The sequence below is a fragment of the Rhinatrema bivittatum genome, chromosome 4, assembly GCF_901001135.1.
Source record: "Rhinatrema bivittatum chromosome 4, aRhiBiv1.1, whole genome shotgun sequence".
NCBI classification, from domain to species: Eukaryota; Metazoa; Chordata; class Amphibia; order Gymnophiona; family Rhinatrematidae; genus Rhinatrema; species Rhinatrema bivittatum.
This window is the reverse complement of record NC_042618.1, coordinates 426,141,441-426,162,075: the sequence shown is the minus strand read 5'-3', so window position 1 is coordinate 426,162,075 and position 20,635 is coordinate 426,141,441. Positions and strand designations below refer to the sequence as shown.

Below are 20,635 nucleotides of genomic sequence, written 5' to 3'. Positions count from 1 at the left end.
GACAGGGACTACAGTCTAGCACAAAGGCACTGGGAGAACGTTGATCTTTGTTGTCATTTGAGGTGAACAGATCGATTACCAGCACACAGGCCAATACAGTACAGTGCGCTCTGGCGGAGTGCACTGTTAACCCGCGATTGGACACGCGTTTGATGTGCTAGCTTTACCCCTTATTCAGTAAGGGGTAATAGTGTGTTGAAAACGCACATCCAACCCCCCCTGAACCTAATAGTGCCCGCAACATGCAAGTGCATGTTGATGGCCCTATTAGGTATTCCTGTGCGACACAGTAAGTAAAATGTGCAGCCAAGCCGCACATTTTACTTTAAGAAATTAGCGCCTACCCAAAGGTAGGTGTTAATTTCTGCCGGTGCCGGGGAAGTGCACAGAAAAGCAGTAAAAACTACTTTTCTGTGCACCCTTCAACTTAATATCATGGCGATATTAAGTCGGCGGCTCCAAAAGTTAAAAAAAAGTAAAAAATAAAAAAAAATTTAAAATGGGCCTGCGGCTTGAAAACCGGATGCTCAATTTTGCCGGCGTCCGGTTTCCGAACCCGTGGCTGTCAGCAGGCTCAAGAACAGACGCCGGCAAAATTGAGCGTCTGCTGTCAAACCCGCTGACAGCTGCCACTCTTGTCCAAAAAGAGGCACTAGGGACTCGCTAGTGTCCCTAGCGCCTCTTTTTGCCGCGGACCCTAATTTAAATAAATTAATGTATCGCGCACACAGGAGAATGTCCTGTGCGCTCGCCCGCGATTTTTACTGTATCGGCCCGACAATAAACACTGCATGTCCCTGTAGGGCCAACAGGCACACACAATGATCTTGCCCCTTCACAGCAAAGCCATTGTGCTATCTGAAGAATATTGCCACTGTACAGCAGAGATGAGCTTGCAAGTCCCTGTCGGAAGGTCAAAGAATCAATAAAGGATTCCTTATTCAGAGCAGATGTTCTTTCTAGGCCCCATGTCACATTCCAAAACCTGATTCAGCTATTTTAGAACCAAAATTCACCAGCATTTTTCAGAGGGATAGCCATAATCGTCTGGTGTAGTAAAAAATGGCAGGAGTCTGATGGCACCTTATAGACTAATCAATTTATTGAAGCATGAGCTTAAGATGCATCTGATGAAGTGGACATTGTTCTCGAAAACTCATGCTTCAATAAATTGGTTAGTCTATAAGGTGCCACCCGACTCCTGTCATTTTCAGCATTTTTCAGTGTACTGTTTGCTAATGAGCACTCCTATAAACATACAAGAGGACAATCAGGACAGGTTGATCTTGTTTTAATTAGGAAGAGCCGTGTCATGATTTGCATTTTTGTATTACCATTCATTTAATCTGGATTGCAATGAGGCTTCCGTGCATAGTCCTTCAGAAATATGCATACTTCCAGCCACAGGGTGGGCGACAGTGACCAACTGTCCTGCATTTGGAGAAAACATTCTTGGTGAGAGAATGTTTTCTCTACTCCATTTTGCAACAAACTTTACCCTTTAAAAAGCTTCTCAGTTGGGTATTGTGCTATGTGTCTTATCCTCTCTAAAGCACCTTAGAGGGGACGTTATGTTATTTGCTTCACCATACATTCCATGAAGCCTCGTTCCTACTACAAATGCTTTTGTATACAGACTATAAGGTACTGGGCAGACAGACATAGCTCTGCAACTTTGCAAAGGTGCTCATTTCCTGTCTGACTAGTTGAAAACAAAAATAGAAGGGCACTGATTGAAGGAGAGAGCTGATGGGCTGAGTGAATCCAGGATGACTATGAATCTTCCTGTAGTGTGTGAACAATGTGCATTAATCAGTTTGTTCTGACTCTCTAGATCAATGGTTCTCAAACTTTTTCCCATCGTGACACACCTGATGGACAATGCTCACATGTGCCAACACACTGCTCATTACATAAGAACATAAGAAATTGCCATACTGGGTCAGACCAAGGGTCCTTCAAGCCCAGCATCCTGTTTCCAACAGTGGCCAATTCAGGCTACAAGTACCTGGCAAGAACCCAAAAACTAAGTCTATCCCACATTACTGTTGCTAGTAATAGCAGTGGCTATTTTCTAAGTCAACTTGATTAATAGCAGGTAATGGACTTCTCCAAGAACTTATTCCAAACCTTTTTTGAACACAGCTACAATAACTGCACTAACCTCATCCCCTGGCAACAAATTCCTGAGTTTAATTCTGTGTTGAGTGAAAAAGAATTATCTCCAATTAGTTTTAAATGTGCCCCATGCTATCTTCATGAACTGCCCCCTAGTCCTATTATCTGAAAGTGTAAATAACCGATTCACATTTACCCATTCTAGACCTCTCATGATTTTAAAGACCTCTATCATATCCCCCCTCAGCTGTCTCTTCTCCAAGCTGAACAGCCCTAACCTCTTCAGCCTTTCCTCATAGGGGAGCTGTTCCATTCCCCTTATCATTTTGGTAGCCCTTCTCTGTACCTTCTCCTTGCAATTATATCTTTTTTGAGATGTGGCTACCAGAATTGTACCCAGTATTCAAGGTGTGGTCTCACCATGGAGCGATACAGAGGCATTATGACATCCTTCCCTTCCTAATAATTCCTAACATTGTTTGCTTTATTTTTTTTTTTTTATTGCCACAGCACACTGAGCCGATGATTTCAAAGATTTATCCACTAGGATGCCTACATCTCTTTCTTGGGCGGTAAGTTCCTAATATGGAGCCTAATATCATGTAACTTCAGCAAGGGTTATTTTTCCCTATATGCAACACCTTGCACAGTGGAAATAAAAAAAAATAAAAAAATAAAAAAAGGGCCCCATATCACTTTGTTAAGAATGACAAGAGAAAGATAAAAAAGTACTCTGTACAGAAATTATATAAATAATAAACCTCCCATAATAGAACAGCACCAACTTCCAGCACTCAAACAGTAACTACCTTACCTAAGAAAAGGCAACACTGAAAATATGCCAGGATTTAAAACTCCAATACTTCTCCTATTAGGAAAATGGAACAAGCCAGTGCTATACAGCCCTACACAGAAACTACATGCCAGCAGAGAACCTCACCTGAATCACATGTGCTGACACTCACCTAACAAAGAATAGAGAGATCAAAACGCATAACTAGAAGCATGCAGACAAAAACTGAACTGGAAACCGCAACAAGCCAGAGTCTCTGTATGCAGTGTAACAAAGGAAAGAGAGAAATCACTAGTCCTCATAAAATAAAGCAAGAAATATCAAGTCAGTAGCAGTAAAAGCATAGTAATAAAAAGAACAGATTTCAAAACAGCTGATGAATTGAATATCCAATAATTTAACTCACAAAAAATTTCCAGACACCAATAAAATATTTCAAATCAGCTGGCACAGACTCAATAATAAAAAATGAGGATAAAAAAAAAAAATGCTCTGCAGTCCATACCTGGAAATGTTCGATTTCCAGGTGCCCTGAGATTGTTGTAAAATAGGAGTGGGGGGGGGGGGGGGGGGGGGTTTGCTGCAACTTTCTCCTCCCTCTCAGTCACACACACATGCTTCCTCTCTCACTTACATAGGCTCTCACACAATTACACACGTGCTCTCTCACTTTCTCTTTACACACAGACTGTTAACCATACATACAACATGCTCTCTCACTTACACACAGCCTCTCAATCACACACAAGCTCTTTCATCCAAACAGGCTCTCAATCACTCACTTACATACATGCTGTCACACCCACCCACCATCTCAAACACATTTACTCGCTCACTCACAGTCTCTCTCCCCACTGAAAAACTAGCGGCAGCACCTGCCTCCTCTCTTCCAGCACTCGCAGCCTCGAGAAAGGAGTCCCATCAGCCGCGGGGGCCAATGGCGCTCCTCTTTTTGCTTTGGGCCGATGCTGCACACACTTTACCTAGCATGATCTCTTCTTCTGTACAAGATTGAGCTTAGAAGTACCTGCAGCCCTTGCACACCACTTCCTCTTCTGGGCCGCGGAGGGGTGGTGGTAAGAAGAGACCATGCTGGTGCTGCTGACTCCAGCTTTCCTGTTATCAGCATTTTAAGCCCGGGAGGAGGAAGAGTTCCCATTTCACTGGAGCAGGGGAAGCAGCTGGGCCAACAGGGGACCGGGAAGTGTGGAGACACCTGTGTGTGCATGGAGACACACTGATGTGTAGTGACACCCTGAGAACTGCTGCTCTAGATGGGCAACAATAGTCTTATCATTAGTGTTTCTGGGGGGAGGTCTCTGCAGCAAACTTTAGTGTCCTCCTGGGACAAGCAGTCTGGTCAACATAAAAGATTTATAGCTAACAGGAGCTATCAGCATGAAAGTCCGGGATATGCTAAGGATAAACAGAAGGGAGACCTAAGAATAAACGCCAAAGTGGAAACAGTAAAGGCAAGGAGCAGAGATTTGGAAGAATCCAGCTGTTTCCAAGCTCCTCGGGCACTTTTCAGATGCGCATCTTGAGCAAGTACTAGTCTCACTCTTAGACCTGCCTAAAAACTCACAGTTCAAAGGAAAAAAAAAGAATCTTTTCCCTGACCTATAAGGGCACTGCTGTGCTAATCCTTATTAGAACCTCTGGAGTGCATCATACTGGTACATGTAAAGCAGGAATACAGCAGGCACAGCTGAGAAGTGGATCTCCAGAGCGCTGTTCAGGTGTTACCCCAATGAATACAGCACTGATATATGTGAAGTATGAATATAAAATGGAGAGGTGAATGGACTCTGAAGAAGTCTTAAAAAAATAAAATTAAAAAAAAAAAAAAGAACAGAGTAATGAAAAATATACCAAAATATCTAGAGATCCTAGAGCAGCAGCTCCAGGCGAGATGCCCTGGAGATGCAGCATGTCACGCTGCTGGTACTGGGAGGTAGAATCTTCGTTTGTGCAGAATGCCTGGGTATCCAGACAGCCCTTTTTCACATGACGAATGAACACGCTATACGAAGGCTGAAGGACTTAGATGGGGGAAAGAGATATATTCATAAGTGGCTGTGATATCACTGACAGGGAGCTCCAGTGCCCAACAGTCTTAGGTAATCTAATTCTTGTTTTATTTACTCAGCGAGTTGGGAAAACTATTCCAGAGTCAGCTTTAACTGCTTCTCTTGGTATGTCACAGTTTAACGCAGGGGTGCCAGCTTTAGTCCTCAAAAGGGTATCCATAACAAACGTGCATGAGATAGATATGCGTACAAAGTAGGCAGTGCATGCAAATCTACCTCATGCACATTAATTGTGGTTATCTTGAAAACCAGTCCTTTAGGACCAGAGCTGGCCACCCCTGGTGTAATGCATCAAGATGCTTTCCTAGCAGGTTTTACAGGTCACGTTACTTGCAGGACAGACAGAACAAGGAAAGCGAGTAGCTTTAGCCAGTTACATCCTCCATCTCCCCCAGGGTATTCTGGCTATCCTTGCCTGAGCTGGGTGGATGCAGTACAGCAATCATTCCTTACCTTCCTCTGAAAAGCACTGGGAAATCATTGCCACCACAAAACCAAAAGAGAAGTTTACAATCGTTAGGACACTGTGCCCTATTAAAATACTAAAACCCTCAGATTTTAAATGATACATCAAAGGCGTCAATTTCCCTACAGTTACTGGGTAGGAATAAAGGTCAAGAAATAAAAAAATTATACAAGGCAAGACCTTTTCATTGGACTAACTTAAGTTCCATGCTGAGCAGGAACAAGGGTCCATTGAGTCCAGCATCCTGTCTCCAACAGTGGCTAATCCGGGTAATTAGGACGTGACAGCAGATGCCAAAGAGTAGATCCAATTCCTTGTTGCTCACTACTGGAAATAAGCAGTGGCTTTCCCCCCAAATCCACCTGACTAATAATTGTTTATAAACTTTTCCTCCAGAATTTAATCAAACCACCCCCCTTTTAAACCCACCACACTATGCTATTTGCCTTGACCACATCCTCCAGCAACAAATTCCACAGTCTGATTGCATGCTGAGCGAGTAAACACTTACTCCACTCCAATTTGCTTTAAATCTGCTGGCGGTTAGTTTCATGGATTGTACCTAGTCTTTGTGCTATCTGAACCATTTCCTGTTTACCTGTCCCTCCCCATTCATGGCTTTTAAACCTCTATTATATCCCCTTTCGGTCATTTCTTCTCTAAGCTGAAGTGCCCCTAACCTGTTTAGTCTCTGCTCATAGGACAGCAGTTCTGTCCCCTTTATCATTTTGGTCACTCATTTCTGTAACTTTTCTAGCTCTGCTTTATCTTTTTTGAGATTGGTGACCAAAACTGCACACAGTACTCAACTTGTGGTTGCACCATTCATCTATACAGAGGCATTAATAATAGGTCTTCTGATTCTGGAAGAGCAGGAGGAGCACAGTCTTTGGAAGCCCGGGATAATGTGGGCGCCAGGCTGGCTCCTTCCCCAGGGCCGGATAGTGAGCACAGGGAGGGGGTTTGAAGTGAGTTAATTTGTTCAAATAGGTGCACAGAAATGACCTCACAGGACTCTGTCGTGTCTTGGTTGGTCAGTCCCGGTGCACCCTGGGACCAATAATTTTGAACTCAGAGGGGTTATAAAAGGAGGTGTAACCTGTGTGCCATCCCTCCCTTTCCTCTGGGCGGCCGTCTTGGTCCCCCCTCCCTTTTTTTCTGTTTTGGGGCATTTTATACCTGTCGCAGCTTTGGGGGGGGGGGGTTTGCGGAGTTACCAGAGCCATGGTTCTTATGGGGCAGGGCTGAGAGCAAGGAATCTGCTAGGTGGTGGTTTTCCTTAGCTCTGGTGGTTGCTTGAGTTGCTGGCCTGTGGAAGGATCATCTTGCTGGGGCGAGGCGGATGATCCCTCCGAGGGGGGGTGGGTGGGGGATATTTATGTTGATTCTGTTGGCTCTGATGATTGTATGTTTAATAAAGCTGCGACCTTTTTTGAATCCCAATTTGCAGTGTCTGTGTATTATTCGATGGTTGTGTTACTTGTGAGATGCCGAGGGAGAGGGGCCTTTGTCCTGGCTGCACATATTATAGTTTAATTGATATACACAGATAAAACATCCCCAATGCAGATAAACATCAGAAAAACACTTCCCCTACTACTCTCTCAGCCCTCCCCTTGCCTGGTTTGGTTCTCCACTGTTTTTGCACCTTATCCATGCTGATTATACCTCAGCTACACTAATGTATGTATTTAATTCAACAGGAAAAAGATACCAGGCAACAGTACCTATGCCGCAAAATCACCAATAAAAAAAAATCTGTGTTTATTTTTTACATATTCCCAAAGCAACCCCATATTAGCTGGAAAATAAAGCTAAATTTACAATGTATAAATACCTAATAGAAACCCTAATTAGTATATTCTCAGGTTTGCTCTCCATTTCCTTCCACATAATTTTTAACATTGTTGGCTGTTTTAGCTGCTGCCACACAGTTAACTGAAGATTTCAATGTATTGTCCACAATTTTACTTTTATTATCTGAAATTTCTGATGGCCTATGCAGTAAACAATTAAAAACATTCATAACAGAATGAAAACAAGACACAAACAAAAAACCAGGCCATTCAAGAGCCACTGCGGATGGAAAAAAAAACAACAGCTGAGTGCCATATAAAATAGATCAATCCAGCCTATACCACTCAACTTTCAGCTCTGTAATTCAAAGGCCTGAGTGAAGAAGATCACTGAGGTTTTGTTTTGGGTTGTATTTTTTTTTTTTTAAGGTGTGTCATTCGAACCAGGTGTACATCTAAAAAACTTTTCTGGAGGAATAGAGGGTGCAAGACAGTCTATAGCTCTCCAAAAAAGTGCTGAAGAATTTAGGAGCCTTATGACTTAAAACTAAAAGGTCTTAAATTTAACATAGGCCTGAACCTTTTCCTGGGTGAAGACTCCTAATTCAGAATCTAGTATTGTAACCTAGAGAGATAGGGAGGAGATACAAGATCTACAAAATCAAAAGTGCGGTAGAACAGATAAAATAGGGAATTATTATTTACCCTTTCCAATAATATTAGGACTAGGGTACACTCTATGAAGCTAATAGGTAGTACTTTTAAAACAAAATCAGGAGAAAGAATTTTTTCACTCAGCTCACAATTAAACTTTGGACTTTGTTTCCAGAGAATGTGGTGAAAGCAGTTAGAGTAGCTGGGTTCAAAAAGGATTTGGACAAGCTCTTGGAGGAAAAGTCTATAAACCACTATTAGCCATGTAGATTTGGGGAAGCCACTGCTTATCCCAGTTACGAGCAAGACGGATTGGACCTGTCCTTTAGGATCTTCCCAGGTACTTGTTACCTGGATTGGCCACAGTCTGAGAAGACAGGATGCTGGACTTGGTGGACCTTTGGTCTGACTCAGTATGGCATTTATGCTCATATAGTTAAGATTATTTTTCCCTATATGAATCACTTTGTACTTGATGACATTAAATTTCATCGGCCATTTAGATGCTCAGCTCTCTAGTATGGCAAGGTTCTTTTGCAGTCTTCATGTGTTAACTACTTCAAATATTTTGTATCTACAAATTTGATCTCACTCATTGCTCCCTCTTTCGGATCATTAATGAATAAGCTAAACACTACCATTCCCAGTATAGATCCCTGAGGCATGCCACTATTTACCTCCTTCCATTGGAAAAACTGACCATTTAGTTCTACTCTCTCATACTTTAGCAGTTACCTATCCACATTAAAATCTCACCTATCACATGACAAATCACATTTTATGCACATAAATTACAAATACAGGACCTCTGCACCACTTTTTAAAATTGCAATTACAAATGTAAAACAAAGCGATGTACAATTAAAATAAACATGACTAATAACTAAAACATATCGAAACAAAATAAAATCCGAAAACCAATCTAAAAAATAAAATAGAACAAATTACAATAAAATAACCAAAGCTTTTTCTCACATTTGTTACCAAGATAGCTTTCTTACTGATGTTTTATATGTTTTACAACAAAAGTTTTGTACCAATGATGTTAAATACAATTTGCCAATAAAAACTGTTAATAAAAAAAAAAAATAACCAAAGTACAAGAAATTTCAATTAAGGCATAAAATAAGCATGTATAAGCTAATTTATCAGTTAAATATGGAAAAGCTTGTAGAAACAGATGAGATTTAAGTGCTTTTCTAAATTTTACAAACTTTCTTGAGATGAATATTAAGAGGAAGAGAATTCCAAAGATGAGGAGATAAATAAGAGAAGTAGATTGTTCTTGAACTTTTCAAATGAATATTTCGGAAGGTAGCACTAGAAGTTCTTGTTGCGAGGACCGTAAATGGCGAGGAGGAAAGTAAGGGTAAATCAGAGGCAAGACAGGATGGGGTGACCCACCACAGGGCCCTGAAAGGAAGGCATCCAGTTTTAAAAAGTATATGAAGAGATACTGGAAGCCAATGTCAATTAAATAAAGGAGTTACATGATCAAATTTGGATTTGTAAAAAATGATTAGCAGCAGTGTTTTGTACTAGTTAAAGATGCCAGAGTTGTAGAAAGACCATGTAATAAAGCATTGCAATGGTCTAGCCTAGAAAGAACAAAGGCATTGGGGTAAGAGTTTTTAAGAACTGAGCTATCCAAAAATGGCTGAAGTCTATGTATAAATCTGAGGAAAAAGGAAACAGTCTTAAGAACCTTGAAAATATGAGAGAAATTAAGCTGGTTGTCAAAAGTAATGCCTAATATAGTGACTATTTTTAATTGGAATAGCACAGCCTCCCATCATCGGAAATGGAAGAAAAATTGCAAGTGAAACAAATAGATTCATATTTTGAAGGATTTAGTTTCAACTTGGAGTAATGTAACCAATCAGCAACTTTCGAAAGACAATTATTAAAATCTGACAAATTGTCAGTGGATGGGAGTTTAATACTAGCAAGAATCTGAATGTCATCAGCATAAAAGTACCACGAGAAACCAAGACTTTGAATGAGTAGCAAGAGGAGAAACATATAAATTAAAAAGTACAGGAGAGAGAACAGAACTGAGGCACACTGCTAAGAAGTGGGATAGAGATACTGCTCAGAGTTCCAGCTAACGCTACTAGTGCATTGTTCTAAAAAAGATTTGATCGTTGTAAAGAGTTTCCTCTAATACCGCAATCAATTAAGTAAAAGTTGATGATCCACTGTATCAAAGGCAGAACTGAGGTCCACACAAAGAAGAAGAGCTGTATCATCTCTATCCAAACAAAGACCAAGCTCATTAAGGAAGGAAGAGCTGTTTCTGCATCATGACCTTTCTTGTAGCCAGACTACTTGGGATGAAGAGCCATAGTTTTGGAGAGAAATGTTAATAATTGAGAAATTAAACTACTTCCTCAATAACCTTAGCAAGAGTAGGAAGATTGGAAACAGGGTGATAGTTATCAGAAACCTCAGGATTCAGGTGATTTTTTTATTATTTTTAACAGGATGCATAAGCACTGATTTGAGAAGAACTGGAAAATTACAAATATTAAAACTTGTCTTGACAATATCAGAAATAAATGGCACAAGTCCTAAATCAGGACTTCACATGGCATGGGATCTGAAGGTGAAGAAACAGGATTCAGTTGTTTAAGTAACAAAAAGAGTGCACCAGGTGAAATTTTGTCAAAAGCAACAAGTTTACTGATAGGTACAGCATCTATTTCCTGAGAGCTTGGGAGATTCAGAACAGACCAATTAGCTTTTTGAAGGCTAGACAAATCCTGATCCAATTATCAGGACCAGATCTCAATGGAGAAAAGGAAGCCCTTATAATCATTCACTTTACGCTGAAAAGAGATTGAAGGGGGTGCAATTTTATCCAATCCTGACTTAATACTGATTCCAGATAAGGACCTGTTCTGAAGATGTTGAAGAAAAATCAGAAGGAAAAGAATTAGCTTCAGAGAGCTTATCAAAATCTAGATTTAAGTTCCCAATAAAAAGTTTAACAGGTGCAGAATATGTAATAATTAAATTGAGAAAAAGTGATCAGTCCAAGTAAACGGAAAAAAAAGTTAATAGAATTATCCAAGATCTGAACATGTTCAAACACAAAAAGTATGTCTAAAATATGACCAAGGTTATATGTGGGCAATGTAATACATTGCTTGAGACACAAATCTTGCATGGCCGAAAAAAACTTAAATTTCAAGGGTTTATCAGGTTCATCTGCATGGAGATTATAGTCCTCTAAAAGCAGAGGAACAGAGCTTTTAATAGAATATAAAGTAACATCAGCACAGAAACTTTATTCCACTTCTGACCAGGAGTTACCTTTCTAGCGTAAGAAAATACAAGTTAAGCCTTTGCTAATGCCTTGATTAACTTGCAATTTGCATGGAGGCGCACTAAGTTGTGAACACAGTTTTATTCACATGTGTGTGCACATTTCATGTATGCTAAAACTCCTTGTCAAATCAGAAGTTGTATGCACAAAAATGTGTCAAAACCTTTCATAACGTGCACACAGCTGAGCACATTTTATCACATCAGCCTATGAGCTGCCAAACTGCAGAGAGAAGATGATAAACAAGGTGGATGTCCATGGTGATGGTATCAGCTCTTAGGGTAGCAATGATTCTATTGTATAAACTTGGCTATTTTCTTAAATTCTTGAATGTGATTTCTCTCCCCATGTGGTCTGTTTTAGTTTTTCAGTCAAAATTCTATTTTTTGTAGATTTTTTTTCTGTTAGTTCTATGGTGCTGTGACTGAAAACTTTTTTTAACCAAGTATTCTTGGATGTTTTGATGTTTCAAAAGTCAATAAAGATTTAATCTTTATTTAATCTTTAAATCTGCAATATATATTGCAGATTATTTTTAACCAAACTGCACTATATATAGATATATCTATCTATATATATATCTATATCTATATCTCTATATAGTGCAGTTTGGTTAAAAACCAGTTGTTCAGGGTCCCAAACAGGGGGAAAGGATTAGAGTATGAGATCCTTATGGTTATATGTTTGTATTGTACAGAAGGATAGGAAATATACTATAGAGAGAATATATGGCGTTTGTGAGGTAGATTATCCCAACTGTTTTAGAAAACCATGGTTTGTATTGTGCAGGGCACTGAGGGGTATTCTCCAAACAGTTTCTCAAATAAACTGACTGCAATCAAAAGCTGCTTTAAAAACAAAATAGATGGAGGAAAGTCGAATGTGGGGTAGTAGAAAGTTCCACCGAGTTGGGTCTGATCCTACAAAGCTTCTCCTCCATGTGTTGAAGTGGCGCATTGTTTTGTGGGATGGCACTACTAGGCAGGCTTGTGCCGAAGGAAGTAGGAAGCGAGTGGCTGTGTATGGATTAGAGAGCTGTTGAGGTAGATCCTGCTAGACCTTTGAATGCATTGTAGGCATGGGTTAGGAGTCTGAATTTGGTGCAATAAGCTGTTAGGAGTCAATGCAGAGTTTTTAAGATTGGTGCAATGTGATTGAATTTCTTTGCATTCATTGTCAGGTGGGCTGCAGTATTTTGAAACAGTTATAGGCAGCAATCTGGGGTGTTAGTGATTCCAACAGAGCGAGCTGCAGTTTTATGTGCAGAAAACATGGTTTCTGCACACTGTTTTCTATGATAAAATATGACTTGTGTGCACAAAACATGTTTTTTAGAGCAGAAAACATTTGTGTGCACATAAATCATTTTATTTGCAGAAAACATACTCAGTGTGCATAAAGTATACTTTCTGTGCATAAATTTGAACTATAGGTCCCAGCATCAGAACTTCAGCTTCTTCCCACAGACTAACAGTAGTCCTGGAAACTTTATTCCACCTCTGTCTAGCGGTTAAGTACCCAGTGCTAAGAACACATGCGCTCAGCCCATTATGCATCTCTCTGCATAGGGGAATATCAGCTAATGCCTTCATTATCTTAGGATTTACATGAGAGAGTGCTGACCAAAGTTCATAGTTTTATGCACATTGGTGGTAAAGTTTTGGCACAAAAAATATAAGTGCAGGTAAAACTATGCTCTGCTGAGCACACCTTACTACATTGGTCTCAAAGGGAGCAGTGAACAGAAAAGCTAGTCACAAATGTGTTAGATTAACCTAACAAAAAGGTCTAACTTCTAACTTGTCTGCTGACATTCATTTCTACATATCCAGGTTGACTAATAAGACAATTTAATGACTTTATTCAAAATAAAGGCCAGCAAGCTTGCGGATCTATCACCAGAACATCCTGATGTGCCAGCTGGACTTGGTTTCTAGCTGTGCCCATTCAGCATGCTCTACATAATACACAAAGCTGAAAGGAAGACTAAAAACACCCAAAAAGGCAAACATCTACCAGTCTTCTGAAGCTCCCAAATGCAGTGTAGACTCAAAGAGACACCCCCCTCCTTCGTTCCCCCCCCCCCCCCCCCCCCCCAGATGTGCTGGCAAGAGAAAGCTCATGTTCCGGGAACAAAAGGTAGGGCAGCATGACGACAGCTGGTACATGAGGTTCTCTCTTACTTCCAACTGCATGCTTCTCTTGCAGAGCCCCTTGTGTGCCCTTTCAGCATACAATGAGTGCTGATGCAGCACAACGCAAACATTCAACCATGGCGCTGCCCTCTTCACACTGCATCCCTTCCCTCTGCACAAGCACCCACCATGCGCAAATTTAGGCACAGGCAACAGGGCAATTGCTTAGGGCACCAAATACTGAGGCCAAAAAGGAATACAACTGTGCCAAAGAGGAGCCTGCTTCAGCAATCCACTTCAAAAGGGCACTGTTATGCACCCTGGGACTTTGTGGGGAGGTAGGGGGTAAGGGATTCCCCCACATGCCAATCTTCAGGGTTTCCCACCCCTCACTCTTCAACTCTGCCTATGGGCACAAAACTCTCAAGTTAGGCCCTGGCACCAACAGGCATCCTTTACCAAAACAGACCATGCTGGGCTCGCAGAGCTCAGAAGGTCATGCCCCCATGAATACTAGTGCTCTTGCTTACCCGAATTTATATTAAAAAGGGCCAGAGCAGTTGCAGGAGTTAATTTCAGACGGCACTGGGCAAGTGTACAGAAAAGCAGAAAAAACAGCTTTTTTTTTTTTGGCGATAAGTCGGAGGCCCCAAAAAAAAAAAAAAATCTGCCCGCGGGTTGGAAAATGGACGCTTAATTTTGCCGGCGTCCATGGTCCGAACCCGTGGCTGTCAGCGGGCTCGACAACCCACGCCGGTAAAATTAAGCGTCTGCTGTCAGACCCGCTGACAGCCGCCGCCTCCTTATTAGCACAGGCCCTAATTTAAATACAGAATCGCGAGCCCAGGAGAGTGGCCTGGGCGCGCGTTGGGAGAGCGGGCCCTCGTCTCGGAGCGTCTGCTCTCCCGCGGACTTTACTATAATGGGCTTGTATGATAGGTGCAACGTATGTTAATATATATTTCGCTAAACCATCTTCCCTGCTAGGTGGTCAGTAGCAGTGGGGTCAGAAGTAGAACACCAGGCCTGATCTTTTGTTTTATTGAAAGACAATCGTATTGTGAATGTTAAAAAGCTCGTGATTACCAAAAAAGCCTTATATTCTACTGAAGCTAAAGCTGTTAAATAAATGAGCATCTGTCTGCAAAAAAAAAACAAACCAAAAACCAGGGCTGGAGTAATATTTAGTAACTTAGTAATAACAGAGGAAAGAGCAAATTGTCCATCCTGTCTGCCCAGCAAGTTTCTTATTGTAGTAACTGCCGCTCCGTGCAGGTTACACCCAAGCCTTATGTTAAGGGTAGTATAGTACTGACATTTTACGGGGTGAGCAGCCTTGAACAGGCTTTGCTTTGGGACTTGGCTGTAGACGCAGTCCTCTGCTTTATCCCCAATGTCTGCGCATCGGTACCTCGGACCATAAAAGTGAGCAGGGTGAGGCAACTGTCTCAGGCGGCAGAATTTTGGAACAGCAAGATGTGCCCTTTAAAACACCTCTACCGCAACTGCTGCCTCACCCTGCCTCCAAAATCAAAGATCGGATAGGGCAGGGATACTGGCGGCTAAAAAAAAGGCCTAGGCCCTACGGGTGGTGTGTGGGTGACTGCACATGTATGCGTGTGTGTGCGGGCGCAGGTGGGTGACTGCTTATGTGTGTGTTGGGGTGGTGTGAGAGCTTGTGTGTGTGTGTGCGCATTGGTGGGAGGGTGAGAGCTTGTTTGTTGGTGTGTATGTGAAACTACCTGGGTGTAGGGGGGTGACTACCTGTGTGTGGGTGACTACATTTGAGATTCTGTGTATGTGTGGGTGAAAGGATCTTTGGGGGGTGGGTAGGAGCCAGTGTACATGTATATGGGTGGGTAGCTGGGTCAGCGCCTGAGTGTCGGTGTCCCTGTGTATGCATGACTGTGTCTCTGTGTGGTGGGGGAGGATCTGGGTGTGCGTGTGTGTGTATATGACTGTGGGTGGGTGCGTGAGATCCTGTGTGTGTGTTGGTGTATGTGTGTGAGAAAGGCTCTGAGTGGAGGGGCAGGCAGGGGGTTGAGAGTCTGTGTGTGCAGGTGGGTGGGGGTAAGAGCCCGTGTGTGAGGATGTCTGTGTATGTGTGATTGCTAGAATGTGGGTGTGTGTGACAGCCAGTGTGGATGGGTGGGTGAGTGCCAGTGGGTTGTGTGGAGGAAAGCCTGTGTGTTGGATGCAAGTGTGAGGGCCTGTGTGTGTGAGAGAGGGGATAATGTTTTCACAGCTCCTCCCCTACCCCAAACATACTCAGAGTGGCTGGAAATAAAACATCCCAGGTATGAAGAGCGGGAGGTTTTTAAAATCATTAGCAGCTTTATTATTGGATATGTCTGCTGTTTTGAAATCTATTTTGGGAAATTTTATAACATTTGAGGTTTTAATGTGTTTTCTACTCAATTTTTAAATATTTATTATTTTTATTAGTATGGTTTTATTTTTATGATTGATGTATTATATTTCTTTTTTTGGTGTTTGTTGGTTTCTTATTTTGCCTTTGGTAAGGGTTTGTGCTCTGTATGTGTGATCAAGGTGAGGGATTTGCTATATATAGTTTGTGTAACTCTATAGCATTCCTTCTTGTTCTGTTTTCAGTAGGTGGTGTATTGGTTTTAAGGCATGATGTAATATTTGCAGTGCTGCTCTTTCCAGAGTAGGGCTGTTGCTGTGCGTTCTGAGAGTCAGTGTTTTGATATGGCAGATTTGTCTTTTAGGGTAAACTGTATGCTTGACAGGCTTGATAGCTTTTATTGATTATGTATTATCCAAAACTACTGTACATGAGTTTTTCAGACCATATAGGATCCATCTTTAGATGTGAATGTCTCTGATCTGACATCTAAAGAAGGGTCTTATGCAGTTTTTGTACAGTTTTTTAGGAACATGTATTTTTTTATTTTTTTATTTTACAGGTATTTTAGGCAGCCTGGCTTGTTCTGTTTTCTAAATAGGAGGTATGTTGTTTTAAAGCATGATGTAATATTTGCAGTGGTGCCTTTTCGTAATTAGGGTTGTATTTTGAGTGCTGGCAGTTAGTGCTGTTTTTGGCATGGGAAACTTTTGATATTTAATTGTTTATTCACAGCTTTCTGAGAGCCAAGCCCACACCCATTAAATGTTACAACAGGCCTAACTCCATATGGGTTTCCATGTGTCTTTTGTCTCTAGGGGAGAGTGGGTTTAGGGAGCGAGACTGATGTAGACCAGGAAAGGCGGGCAGGTAGCACATGGAGGGGAAGAGGGGACTGAGGGTGCAATACCGAATCCCCTGCTATAAATATCACTGCACGCTGAGAAGGAAAGCTGTGATGGTGTTTGTGGTCTGCCCGCGGGGTTCCCACCCCCTACAGGCAGAAGAGAAGAAAGGAGGCAGCGGTGTTTATGGCCTGCCTGTGGGATTCTCACCTCCTCCCAGCTGTTAGGAAGCAGCAGTGAGGCCCAGGCATTAAAAGAGGAAGGTGAGAAAGAGATAACGTTTTCCTCTATCAGCTCAACCTTCTTCTCTCCCTTTTTACTGAGAAGAGAAGGAAAGAGGTAAGCGAGAACTTACCCATCTCCTAGGTCGGTCCCACTTCCCTTCCTAGAGGGAAGGAGTGGCTGAGCTGACTGAAGGGGAAGTTCTCACTCAGCCTCTTCACTCCTTTCACATAGCTCTGTTCCCCAAGGAAGGGAGTGAATGAGTGAGCAGGAGGAGAAGAGAGTGGAACTGGGAGAGAGAGGGAAATGGGAGGGGAAGTGTAAAGGAGGAGGTGTGAGGATATGAAGGAAAGGGAGGAAGTGTGGGGGAGAAAGGGGAAGGAGGTGTGAGGGAAGGGGAGAGAAGGGGTTGAGTGGAAAGAAAGGTGGTGAGTCAGCTGTTTTGAAATTTAGCATGTTTTTAGTGTTATGATTGATATTTTATATTTGATTGTATTGTTTCTTTTATGAGGCATGATGTTTCCATTTTTCCACTGTTGCACTCCTAACAGAGCTGGCTTTTTGCAGTTTCCAGTACAGTTTTTATCTGCATTCTATTTGTATTTTGTTAAGTTCTGATTTAATTTCTGTGCTAACTTTAAGTTATCTTCTTACTAAGTTATCCTGATTTCATCTCCCTGTTATATGTCATTTTCTCATGTTTTGCATTTTTTCCCCTTGTTCGATGTAAACCGGTGTTGTGCACAAGGCTGTAAGGTTTACCTAGGGCACCTAATACTCTTGGCACCAGGCCTGAGAGTCACACATAAAGCCACATTGTTCAGCCATCTCCAACTTCCCTAGGGGGCAAATGCTGGGAAAGGTTGGGAGGCGGGTGGAAAGGTTCCTGCCAGCTTCCTAGAAATATCATTAGCCCTCTATCTACTACTCCTCTGGGAATCCTGACCCTACATCCTCCCTTTCCCTAGCATTTCAAATAGCCAAAAGGGCTATACGCCAAGAGGGATCCCCCCTTTTTCGCTTTCTCCTGACCTGTACCGGGCTGTGCCCGGGGGGGGGGGGGGGCACACACTCTCTTTCCTTGCATCAGGCAGTAGATAATCTTGAACTGCCCCTGAAATTGAGGGCCCAGTGTTGTCTGTCTGAATCCAATTCCTCTTTCATCCCCACCACTGAGTAATGTTGCAATTGTGTCAAAATCATGGTTAAGGGGTAGTAATTGCTGCTCCATGCAGGATACCCCCAAGCACCCTTTAGGGATCCACACTGTTTATATCCTATACCTTTTTAATTCGCTTACTGTTTTTGTCCTCACCTCCTCTTCTGGAAGGGTAGGCAACCCCCATCATCTCTGAAGAAATTTACTGTCATTGGTTCTGAGTTATTCCCCCTGGAGTTTCATTTTGTAACCTCTATTTCTATTGTCCACTTTCCAACAGAAAAGCTTTGAAGTTCGTGCAACATTAAAACCTTTCAGGAATCCATGTCTGTATCATATTTCCCCTGCACCTCCTCTCCTTCAGGGTATACATATTTAGGTCCTTCAGCCTCTCCTCCCAAGTATTCTGATACAGACCCCCACCCCATTTTGGTTGCCCTTCTCTGGATAGCCTCAGTCTTGTTTCTATCCTTTTTGGGATATGGTCTCTAGAACTGAACAGAGTACTCCAGGTGAGGCCTTATCAAGAACCCGTACAAGAGCATCATCACTTCCTTTTTCTTACTGGTTGCCAAAAAAGCAAACAGAATGTTGGGAATTATTAGGAAGGGAATGGTGAATACAATGGAAAATGTCATAATGCCTCCGTATCGCTCCATGGTGAGACCTCATCTTGAGTACTGTGTGCAGTTCTGGTCACCACATCTCAAGAAAGATACAGCAGAATTAGAAAAGGTACAGAGAAGGGCGACCAAGATGATAAAGGGGATGGAACAATTCCCCTATGCAGAAAGGCTAAAGAGGTTAGGACTCTTCAGCTTGGAGAAGAGACGGCTGAGGGGGGGATATGATAGAGGTGTTTAAAATCATGAGGGGTCTAAAACGGGTAAATGTGAATCAGTTATTTACTCTTTTGGATCTTAGAAGGATTAGGGGGCACTCCATGAAGTTAGCATGGGGCACATTTAAAACTAATCGGAGAAAGTTCTTTTTCACTCAACGCACAATTAAACTCTGGAATTTGTTGCCAGGGGATGTGGTTAGTGCAGTTAGTGTAGCTGGGTTTAAAAAAAGGATTGGATAAGTTCTTGGAGGAGAAGTCTATTACCTGCTATTAAGTGGACTTAGAAAATAGCCACTGCTATTACTAGCAACATTAATTTGGGATAGACTTAGGTTTTGGGTACTTGCCAGGTTCTTATGGTACTGTTGGAAACAGGATGCTGGGCTTGATGGACCCTTGGTCTGACACAGTTTGGCATGTTCTTATTCCTCTCTAAGCAGCCCAGCATTCTTCCGGCTTTAGCTATCACCTTGCCACACTGCTTTGCTGCCTTGAAATTGCCAGACATTATGACCCCTAGGTCCCTCTTCAAGCCCGTGCACATTAGACATTCACATCCATCGCATACAGCTCTTTTAGATTGGAGGCTGGCTGGCATGTACTGCAGCTGATAGTGACATCTCACAAGAACAGTGTTCCTGGCAATCACACAGGAAGAGCTGCACTCCGAGCTGAACACATAGTCAGAGGGTCTTCTTTAGGATTCAAATCACTACACACCTCTGCACCAGATGCCCATCCTTGGGACTGGAGACTGCTCTTTCCCTTTGAGAGGGCATCTGGATATAATGAGTGCATGCATAATTAAGAGCAAAGTACTGCCTATCACGCAACTTTCACGTCTCTAAAATGGACAAACGGGTATACTTATTTAATGTTTGATGGGAGACCGCAATTCCCAGGCAGGCACTGTGACAGGGGAGGGGGAGAATAAAAGGTGGAAGTGCTTTCTCTGGTGTCTGTGTATGCCATGTAAGTGACACACAAAGTACTGGCCAACCACACACACTGCAGACTTGTTGGTGCCATCTTGAATTTTACACCAACAGGGCATCGCTCCTGCCTGAAGGGTACCACTTGCCCTAGCTAAGGGGGGAAAGATGGGGAATGCTGGCCGATGAGTACAGGAGCAAGGTAAAGCATGGCTGCACTCGGGGGGTGGGAGCAGGGGAGAGGGAGCAAATCATCTGCCGTCATTTTTGGCAGATGACTCAACTAGTGTAAAAATAGGTCAGCAAATGAACTGCAGTTCATTTTTGCACCGACTAGAAGGGAAGCTAATCACAAATACATTGTTCAGTAAAAAAAAAAAAAAAGGCTCATCTGTCTGCTGACTTATTTCAACCTTGCCTAATAGTAAGAAGGGTCACGGGCGGATTCAGGATTTTTCTACCACTAGGTACTGATGGTGCTATGCTCCCCCCTCTGGGGAAAAGTTGGGCAACACAAATGGGTCTAAGGCACAGATCCAGAGTTTCTTGCGACAGCTCATGGGTAGATTCTGTAGCAAAGATGTGAAACTTCTGAAATATGCTGACAGGCATTTCCAGCTTTTACATTACATTATAAACTTTGCTTATGTTGGTATAATTTATTTTCCTTTTACTGGCTGAAGAAAATGGATCTCAAGTATTTTTCCAGGGAAGAGGTCTCAGGTATGAGAAGAAGGAGAAGAGTACAAGGATGGGGGAAGGTTGGAAGGAGGACCGGAGATAGGAAAAGGATGAGAGGAAGATCGGAGATCGGGAAAAGTGAAGGGGGAGGGTGAGATTAGGAATCTGGGTTGGAAGAAAAGCAGAGAGAGAGACAGAGGTTCT

The 20,635-nt window shown here is 42.3% G+C and overlaps 1 protein-coding gene across 11 annotated transcripts in view; it reads right to left on the bottom strand.

The window, feature by feature from the left end:
* TMCC1 (transmembrane and coiled-coil domain family 1) overlaps nt 1-20,635 on the bottom strand; it is a 252,711-nt gene that overhangs the window by 42,605 nt on the left and 189,471 nt on the right. The window lies entirely within an intron of this gene.